The following is a 10,957-nucleotide window of genomic DNA, read 5'->3' as shown; positions in this document are numbered from 1 at the left end:
CTTGGTAGGGCTGAACGATTATGGAAAATAATCTAATTGCGATTTTTTGCCCCAATATTGCGATTGCGATGCGATATGCGATTATTTTTTAAGGTATTTGTCTTCTGTATTATTAAACAAAGACAAGCAATACATCATATAGTATGGCCAATACTATATTACATTAATTTTAAACTGTTCTTTCCTGGAAGACAGACCTCTGTTATGATGACATGAGGTGATGCATGAATTGATGACTGACATTTTTATTTAACTTCTTCAATCACAACAGTATATTTGAACATACACAATAGTTTATTTTTAGCTTACAAACATCTGAGCATAAAGTGCTGACAAGGAACCCTGGTGTAAACATTAAAATGAAAGTCAGTACAATGTGCAGATTGCAGAAATATACATAAAAAAATCAGTGGCTTTACCACACTCAGTTTTTCGACATCTGTGAACTACTAGACAGTCATTCAATTAAAAAATAATATTAAATAAATAAAACTAATAAATAAAAAATACACACATCTTACTGATCTCTGCAGTCAGTAACATTACACATAAAGTGCAAACATAATAGCAATTGTATAAACACACACACAAACACGCCTTTAAAGTTTAAAGGCGTGAAATTGGACGGTCTAGTTCTGATTAGCGTCACCGCTGTCTCGGTGGAGTTTATTAAACTCGGCCGTCTGCTTCTTGCTATCTAAAATATAACCAGACACTGGTGTAAATTCTCGACTGTCTCATACTTCTGTTTAATAAGTTTTCTGTTTGACGTTTAGTCAGCTGTGTGAAAACCAAGGAGGAACCCACCCGGGGGATTAATAAAGTTTTATTTTATCTAATCTAATAACTTTAATCTCAGCCAAACCGATTTACTCACGAACAAACAAAACACTGAAAAAAGCCCAACAATAACATTTTTAGGTTGTCTAAGTGACTTATATATTACGTTTAACCCGAGCAGCAAAACTCCGCGGTGATCTGAAAATGATGTGCCGGGAGTTGTGCCGTTCTCGGCCGCATCAGTAACCCTCGAGCTCCCGGCTAGCTGTCGAGCTGGTGGGTAGCAGACGCCTCTGAAAACGTCGAAGCACTTTTGCAAATATGGGATATCTTGATAAACCGAGCAGATATTTGATGTTTACACAACTACTTTCTCGCCTGAAAATATGTTAAAAGTTTATTTTGTGACCCAGAAAGATTAGTATGAGTAATTTTAAAACTTAGTAGCGGCCGCCATTGCTGGAAACTGGAGTTTGGCTGGGCCGCGCTATGAATTCTGGGATATGGTAGTAATTTGGACAGCCTTCGGCGCGTCGCTGTGACGTAATCGGTCTACAAATGCGGCCTCAGGAGGATGCAGCCCATGAATTGTATAATATAATCGCAGTATAATCGCAGCCTTTGCGGTTAGAAAATTGCACTTGATCATGTCGCGATATTATCGCAAATGCGATATATCGTTCAGCCCTAATGCTTGGCCATAGTGCACAGCTCCACAGATGTGAGGCCATCTGCCTGACAGATAAAACTTGGCGGAAAGTGGGTCACAAAACAGGACAATGGTTCCAAGCACAGCAGCAAATCAGTGACAGCTGCAAAAGCATCAAGCTGTTTCAATGGCCCAGTCAAAGTCCAGAACTCGACCTCATTGACAAGCGGTGGCAGGGCCCTATGAGAGCTGTGCATAGATGAATGTCCACAAGCCTCAATAAACTCAAGCAATGTTGTCAAGACGTGTCGGCCAAAATTTCTCCACAGCAATGTGATAGATTGATAAAGTCATACAGAAACCCATTATTTCAAGTTATTGCTGCTAAAGGTGGTTCTACAAACCATAGCATGCACTCTGTTTCCCCCCACACTGCTTCTGAATTTTGGCTTAGTTTTTGTTGAATAAACGTAATGTGTGATAACCTGATAAGACTCAGATCATTTTTTCCCTTTTGTGTCCTGATAGATAAAGTCTTAGAACAGAAAGAGGGTGTACTGTCTGTTTCACATGATTACATAATGTATATGTAAATATTTGAAACAGTGCATTTGTGATTTGTGTTTTACTTTTTTAAAACTTTTTTTGACACCAGAACTTTCATCAACTGAGGTACAAAAGGTTTGCTGAAAGATCCCAGATTCCTCTAAAGAAACATTTGTACCTTGTAGAACATGAATTGTGTATAAAATATAGTTATTACTACTCTTTATCTCTCTCTGTCGTTCTCCCTTTTTGTGTTATCCAAGTCAGACTTTCTGTGTAAGGGAAATAACTGGCAAGCTGTATAATTATTGCTAATCTGTGTGTGTGTCTCTGTGTGTGTGTTTGGCAAGACCATCAGCCCCTTGTGGTTAGAGCGTGCATATTGACTATTACTATTATTATTATTATTACTATTATTATTCTTGTAGCATTTTTAGTGCAACCCTAAACATGCCCGAGTCGAATTGGAAATAATGTTTTAAGACCTCCCATCGGCTCCTGTGATATCATTTCTGGAGCAAAGATGTTCTGTGCTCATATTTCGACCTACTAGAGAAACTTTCAAGTGGTGAATTTTTATAATTCACTTCCGTGGGCTCGTCTCTCTCTCCCTCTCTCTCTCCCTCTCTCTCTCGTTCTCTCTCTCTCTCCCTCTCTCGCTCTCTCCCCTCCGGAGCTTATCTCTGTGCGCATCGTCAGCATCAGTTTGAAGTCAAATCTGACAGCCGCTGCCTTTCCCGGTCCTTTAACGGTCTCTTTTACTCTCTGGTGGTCATCCCGCCTCATTTAAGAGGTACAGCCCCGGATTACAAAGATATACGTGTGTAATTATTGATCTACTTTTCGGGTGGGTAGGTGGGGGGAGATTGACCTCGATTGCCGCCCGAGATGTGGGAATCTGGCTGACGTGCTTTTTTGTCAATGTGGTCTTACCTTTTCTCTTTGCAGTTCAGTCGGGACTGTGGGACCGCATCTGATCGCTGTCTTCAACTTGGGGCGAAGAAAGACACGGGAAACTCCTCGGGATTCTCCATACACCGTGCGCTGATCTGGATATTGTGGTGAGTACACTTTGACCGGAATTGTTGCTTGATGTTTTTTTCCTTCCTCATTTTTTGCGGAAAACATCCCAAAGTGCCCCATTCTGGTTCGCTGTAATGGTCCATATCGGCAGTGTGTTGAAACACCGAGTACTTTTGTCTTTTTCTTTTTGGTTTATTCTTTTAATAATCACCATCAGACACTTCAAGAAGTGTTTTATGAATTGTCTTTTTGTGCCAAAAGCGGAAAACGAGCGTGTGCAGCGCAGCTCCTCCGCTGCTCCCTCTACATTTTAACTTCTCGCTTATTATGCATGGGACTTAAACGTGGCTATTTGTGACAATTAGAAGTGGTGTCAGTATTCCACTCACGGACGGCGGTGAGAGTAAAATACAGCCGGCCGGGTGAGGGAGTTGGGGGGGGGCAGATTAGGTGAGATGAGTGAGGAGTGTGAGAAGAAAGGACGCAGGGATCCCTCAGGGAAAGCGCTGCTTCCCTCCTTTTTATGAGGGGGATTTTATTAGTCTTTTTATTCCCTACAATGATGACATTATCTGATAGTGTTCTAAAGCCTCTACTTAATATGCTTTTATTGTCAGTGCCATTACTACTCATTATATACATAGTGACATCCTACAGTACAACTGCCTGTGCTGTAGGCACAAATCTATGAGGCCATTTTCTGCTTTTATTGTCCTGTTTATCAATTAAGCTTGTCTATAATGGAAATATCACACTTCCTCCAACATAAAACATTACTCTCCCACACACCATCCGTTAGCATCTCACCTCCCACATAGCCACACTTGCTGTCCACAGCCGATTATCTGGTTATGTGCCACCATTTGCACTAATAGAGAGTCCCTACTTAATGTAATGACAACTCTATCTGTCAGGCCATGCACAACAGAGGGCTGCTTAAAGGCTCATAAGCGGTGTCATCAAGGCCAGATTGAGAGGCCATAAAGACACAGAAGACAAGACAAAGTGCCTTCAGAGGTTGTCTGAGTAGTTTTCTGATGTGGTTTATTGTCCGAGTACAGTATGGGGCTGTCATTGTGAAGCATGCGACCCAGAATGTGTGTGCCCTGATGTGTGTGCGTCTTAGTGGCTGTTTGTGTGAGCCGGATCTGCTCAGTCATGTGTGTGCAAGGAAAGAATAAGTGAGCATAAAGAAAAGAGGGACAGAGAGAAGGAGAGAGAGGGGGAGAGATTATGCTAACTCAAAGTATTGAAGGAAAAAGGAAAACCCATGTAAGCAGTTTTTCTTTTTAGCCTATATATTTATATATTTAGCTGTCAGGGTCTTCACTGAAACACACTTGGTTCTTTTGGCTTTGACATGCTTGTCACCAGCTTGAGGTGTATATGAAAGAAGGCCACTGCTTATTTTAGCTATACAACCTGCGAGCATAAACAAGAAGAGGCTAAGAGGACTGACCAAACAAGAGCATAGATTTAAACACATATGAAGGCAGCTTGTAACTTAGGTGACGTGAGTGGAAAGTGCCGGGGTTCACTTGCACTTACTGGCCGAAACGCACGAAGGCCACCGTCTTGCCGCCGGTCGGCGGGCTCAGGATATTCAATAATCAGAATTTATTTCGTGTTGTCTAGCTACATTTACCGTAACAGTAATAATGTATCAAAGAAAATTCATTTCAGTGGGAAATTGTCCTCTGTCGTACCTCCTCAATTTGCCTCCTGCACTCTGTTTAGATGAGTTTCAGTTCTGGGATTCACACAGATGTTTCAGTGGAGAATTTGAACCTCATTGTAGACGTGGACAGGCAATCATGCAACGAGCCAAACATTTAGCCTTTATAACCCCCATCAGTTTTTTTTTTCGTCAGGTGAAAATGAGATGTAGTCTCAGATGATGTGCTGATATGCTGCCGCTGATGGCAGTCAAGATGATGATGATGATGGCAGTCCTATTGTGGTTCTTCTTAATGATAGCTATAATGCTGACCAGTTGATTATCGCTCACGCTGAAGGAGGTAGGTATATTACATCATGGTTATGATGCTGTGATGGTAATGCACTACATCTTAAAACAGAAGAAGATTAAAAGCACTTCATTTCCCACAGTGCTTTTCATTTTGAGATATGTGCAAGTTCTAGTGTCTTTGAGCGGAGGCAAACACCAGGTTAAAGGAAGAAGTTAAGTATCTTGACAGCAGGACAAATGTCCCTGCTTGTATTTGGTGGCGTTATTAAGATGGTGGGCTGAGAGCATCACCACAGTTTTTTAGAACATGACAACCCATGCAAAATGGTAGAGGCATACGAAGCAAATCCTGATTTTTTCCATGTGACAGATTGGGTATGTTTTTCTTTTTTTCTTTTCCTCCGGATGTTGTTTGTTCTCTCGGATGCACACTTACTAAATCACACATAACAGCGCACACACACATGTACTTTTGCGCATTATCTAATTTTCAGCGTGGACAAATATGACAATGAGGAATGAAGAATTTAACACCAAAAACTCATTGATGCAGGCCCACAGTCACATTTGGTTACATACTTAGGTAAAACCTCATTGTGTCTTTTGCTTATCCTCCACCCATTCTGTCAAACAGAACATGGCCTTGGGCTTAAAAATATCTGAGTACAAACACAGTCATACTCACACGGACACACACAGTTTTTGCAGGGACAGCCCTGGCGTGCTGGCACCAAACCAAAGAGGTGGTGATAACGAGGCTGAAGTTAGTTAGGATTTTAGCTGCGCCTGAACCTCCTAACACCCTTTCTAAATCTGATTCATCCCAAAATGAGATGTTTTTCCAAGAGAAGGAGATGAAAATACTCTCTCTTCCTCTGTTTTTCCTCTCCCTCTCTTCTTCCCTTGCCAGTTGAGCTCATCCACCCCCCACCCCCCAATCCACCCAGCCTTCTATTACTCTCATACTCTCACACACTATCTGTTTCACACCCCGTTCCTCCCTCCCATTCTCTCACATCTCTCTCCTCCCCTGGCACCTCGATGTGTTTCTCTTTAATTGAGATGCATTTCAATGTGGTGCAAATTAGCTTTCTACAGCTCCAGCCTAAACTTGCAACGTATGTAAGCGTGTGCCCGTGCATGTTTGCATGCATGTACATGTGCGCGTGCGTGTGTGTGAAAAAAATTCCCACGGTTAAAAGTGAAGGCGTTATACGTTCCTATTCATTTCTCCATTGTGTCTACTGATGCCTCATCTCTCCCACAAATTTACATTTTTAGTACAGCGCTAATAACGTTCGCTGGTTTGGAATGCTTTAGTTTGTCTCTTTTGGCTGGAAGAATTCACCCTCTATGGATTTGAATTCTGATCTGTGCCTCTGAGAGATGACAGTGCATGGCAGCTCATTAGGGAGAGGGATGGAAGTCAGGAGGGTCAGGAAGGTTATAGAGACATGTTTCAGTTATCCACTGCTTGTCTTCCTCTTTCCTGATCTGATCGAGCGCTGTTTTGCTAAAGGGGAAAGCTGCTTGGTGATATTCTGTACACATTGCACCATGAGGGCAGTGGTACAGTGTGCCTCACTTAACACGGTAATGGACTGATAGACTGTTAAAAATGTTTTTGAGTAGAAAAAGAAGGCTATTTGTGCATTTTAAGGAAATTATAGAAAATTAGAGGAGTGTTTTGCAGCTTGGGGATTCACAATCCAAAAGGTCAGAAGATAAATATCAGGGGTAGGGGGGCTTAGTGTTAGGTAATTAACAAGATTACAAGATTAGTAACACACATTTTGATATTGCAAATTCAGCTGACCTTTTCTGACTTCTCAGAAATGTTCTAATCTAACCTGTTTCAAGTTCAAGTTCAAAATTTTATTCGCCACATGCGACCATATGAACTTTTCACATCTTTAAAACTCTTCAGACTCTCCTTTAACATATACTCACTGGGTGAAATGATTGCCCTGCCTGACACTATGCCCCAGGTACGTCTAGTATCAAAACATTAACTTTGTTTAAGTTAAATGATATTTTTAATCCCAAATGAAAGTAATGAAAGAAAAATAACATTTTCAAAATAAAAGCCTCATGTCGGACTTGCATGCTTAATACCCTTCCTTGCGATATTCAGCTCTGCTATACAACTCCTGCTACTATAACACTCTTTGTGTGTGCACATCTCTATTTATATGCACATGTGTAGGTGAGAGGTATATGACTGTGAACATGGTGGGGTGCACTTTGTGTGTGCCGATGTATGTGCACATGCATGTGTGTATGTGCTGGAGCAGGAGAAGTCATTAGGGAGAGTGATGCTGACAGTGGGGTGACCTTGGGGCTCCCAGTCTTCCTCCTGTCGATGAAGGGGATGACTTAGTGCCTCCCTCCCCACCCATGATGGCTCATTTATTATCATTAGGCACACAGTCAAAAGATGCTGCTCAGACCCTCAAGACAGAGAGTTACATCTGTGCATGTGTGTGTGCATGTGCTCGTCTGTGCGTGTATGTTTATGTCACTGAGAGTGAGAGACAACAGGGTGGAGACAGAACAGGAAGCCTTATCTCTTATAACTGCTGCATGTCTGAGCATGTGTTTGTCAGCCTGTGCTTGTCACAGGTACGCTTGCCTTCGCGTTAGCTTGTGAACATGTGCTTATCCGTATCTTGACGGCAGACGCATTGCCTGTCAGTCCACATCTGGCCGTGTGCTTCACTTCTCTGCCTGCGCACCACGCAGTATAAATAAGGGTCTGTGCCATAACCCTAACCTTACGTCACCTTAGCCAGCCAGCGAGCAACATCAGTGGTATATGGCTACATCAGGGCGGCCTCGCTGCTATCGTTTCTCAGCGTGATGGATGGAGACTTCTGCAGGCCAGTCAATACCCAATCTGAGCCCCACTGTCCTGATTTAAGATACAGCAGCACCCAGGTGACACACTCAGAAGCATGCCACTTTAATCACTCTGAACATCAACTCTACACTGCCAAGATTGGTGTGTGGGTGGGTTAGTGTGCGTGCATAAGTGCGTGTGTGTGTGTGTTTTTGTATTAGTATCTCACTCTGTCCAGCAGTGCTGTAATCACACAACGATCGGCAAGTGCTTGCACTTCTGACAGAGTTAACATTTCTTTAGAATGTAAAGGGAGTGACATAAATAACGTATACGAGGTGGGATTTATGCTGTGTGTAGCTTGAAAGGTAGGATAAAACATATATTATATAACGGGGGGTAAAAATTGCACCAAGCCTTATATGAGGTGAACATCCCCAGCTGTAATCCCCATCACCCATAAAATATACTTCTAACAGCTTTGAAAATGACTAAATGTATCTGTTGTCTTTATTTGATTCACTGGAGTCATAACAACATTGGAGTGTGATGTCGTACTACTATATAAGAAAAAGTAGGCAGGGGGGAGATAACTAGACACAGAAAAGACCTGAGAGCACAGTCTGGGTTCATGGTTAACGTTGATTTTAATGTTGATTTCTCGAGAAATTCGACATTCAACCCAGAACTCGACTTCCCCCTGATCGAGTACCTTAACAAGCCTGTGAAAGCATTTTTTATTCTTCAGCTGCTTGGAGCGAAGGTGTTATACGACATGAAAAGGTGAACATCTAACTGATGTATTCATCTTTACGTATTCACTATGTGCTTACACACCACTCTGCGTTCAATCATTAGTTATTATTAATCTCTGGCTCTCTCCCTCAGAGTGTTTTTCATCATGTCTTCCTCCCATCACCCCCAACCGGTCGCGACAGATGGCCACCCCCTCCCTGAGCCTGGTTCTGTCAGAGGTTTCTTCCTGTTAAAAGGGAGTTTTTCCTTCCTACTGTTGCCAAGTGTTTGCTCAAATGAGGTCGCTTGATCGTTGGGTTTTCTATGTTTCTCTGTTTTATTGTACATTATTATCTTTACCTTACAATATGGCGCCATATAAATAAAACCAAACTGAATTGTCTCTGAACATTTTGCGCAGGCAGTGAGTTTCGTTTACATTTAATATGTCCTTGCTATTTTATTAACGAAACGTAATTCATGTAATTCAGTTAATTTGTTTTTTTTAGTCTTTTTCTAGTCTCACATTCATTCTGCTTTACGGTAAAACGTACTATTAGTGAAAAAGGTGGGCAACTTAAATTCAGCATCCTCGATGTGTAACAGTGTTTCAGTTTACGAGCGCACCGTGCAGGAGAAAAGGCTTCAGTGTGTTCAGTAATCAAGGGAAGATTGTGTTTGCATGAGTAAGCGGCTGGATATCACTGCTTTATCAGAGTAATCTGTTTGCACTGGTTCAAATTGTTCCCTCTTGACATGTCATCATTCACATACTATACATGCACAAAGCATACTTAGTTGTGTATACAAAAACACGCTTGCACACACACACACACGCAAACACAGCCCCTCCCATTCAGCCCCTCCGATTTGGCTGTTAGTCTAATTTATGAGGTGCCGTTAATTTGGCCTAAACGCTCGTTGCGAGACCTCCCTCCACTCTCATCCCTTCATCTCTGTATCCCTCCTTCTCTTCCTCCCTCTCATCAGTCACCCGGCAGAGTAAATCAGAGGGGTGGTATTGCACAGCAGGCAATACATAGACTGGACACCTTGACTAATATACCGCTGTCCTTCTCCCTTCCTCTCTTCCCGAGTCTATCGAACTTCTCCATCCCTCCCTTTCTCCATGTCTCCTGGCCGCTGTCTAAATCAAATTTGGCTCTTCTCCTTTTCTCTTTTCCCCCCTCTGCTCTCCTTTTAGATTTGCTTCCCCCCTTATTTCTGTCTACACTTCTTTTACCTCCCCTGTGCACTTTCTCTTCGCTCGTGTCCTTTTCCCTCCCCCATACTTCTTTCGTCCACCACTCTTCCTCCACTCTCTTTCTTTGCTCTCTTACCTTGCTTCTCCTCTTCCCCCATTCTCCTGCTCGTGTTAGGTGTAAATTTAGAACAGAAGGCATGAGGGAATGCTATGTGTGTTTGTGTGTGCCTACGTGTGTATGTGTGTGAGCGTGAGAGAAACTACATGAAAGCTTTTCAGACTCGCCATAAAGCGTTCAGATGGGGCTGATTAAAATCCTAAAGCCTTGGTTTTCATCCACATTTAGGATTCACATGAAATCGAATATACACACTCACGTGCACTCACTTATACACACGTGCACATGCGATTGCACATTAACACGCGCAAAACGCATGCACACACAAGTTTCCCTTCTCATTATCTTCCTTTTATTACCCTCTCTTGCTGCCTACTTGTCTTTTTTTCTCCTCTCTCGCTCTGTCAAACACAAACACACTAGTGGAAGGTGTTCCCTTCCGATGCAGTGGAAGCGAACAGAAACAACATCAGGCATCCGAGTCTCCCTCATCACTTTACGTCACATTGTTCTTTCTAATTTCATACATTGCACACACTTGGGAGTAAACCTGCGCTTCAACCGCTCGGCACACCTATACATCACTGTCCATCTTCCCACCTTTCACCCCCTCCCTCCATCTCAATTGCTCTTGGTTTCGTGTCTATCTATTTTCCTTCTTTTCTCTTCTCATTTCTCACCTTCGCTCTCTCATGCACGCCTATCTATTAGCCCAATCTTTGTCCCTTCTCCTCTCTCTTCTTCAAAGTTCCGGAGCACAGAGGGTTTTTAGCTGTTTTTCAGTAAATGTAACAACATCTTGCCTTCTGTTCTGTTCAACACTCCCCCAACCCTCCACCCCCCTGCCCCCTTTTCACAATCTCTACCAGCCCCTCTCTCCTCTTTCTGTCACTTCTACCTCTCTCAGCAGTCTGCTAGTGCACACTTATAGTCGCAAGATAAAACATGCTACCTCTGCCTTATCCCTCTGTGTATTACATAAATCCACCATGGGTATCATTAAGCAAGGCCACCTCCAAACAGTACCTCATTCCATATAAAGCTCAGACTCTTTGGACTAAATTGACTTGAAGTGGCTTAATTAGAACAGAATA

At 42.6% G+C, this 10,957-nt stretch overlaps 1 protein-coding gene across 1 annotated transcript in view; it reads left to right on the top strand.

Moving 5' to 3' along the window:
* Positions 1-2,945: 2,945 nt before the first annotated feature.
* Positions 2,946-10,957, top strand: part of ptprdb (protein tyrosine phosphatase receptor type Db) — a 154,456-nt gene continuing 146,444 nt past the window's right edge. The window contains exon 1 of the mRNA XM_082537853.1: positions 2,946-3,036. The gene's annotated coding sequence lies outside the window, so the exon portion shown is untranslated. The remainder of the gene's footprint in view (positions 3,037-10,957) is intronic.

This window comes from Aulonocara stuartgranti (genome assembly GCF_965226115.1).
Source record: "Aulonocara stuartgranti genome assembly, chromosome: 6".
Lineage (NCBI taxonomy): Eukaryota > Metazoa > Chordata > Actinopteri > Cichliformes > Cichlidae > Aulonocara > Aulonocara stuartgranti.
The sequence above is the reverse complement of the archived record's forward strand: the minus strand, read 5'-3'. Positions and strand labels throughout refer to the sequence as shown.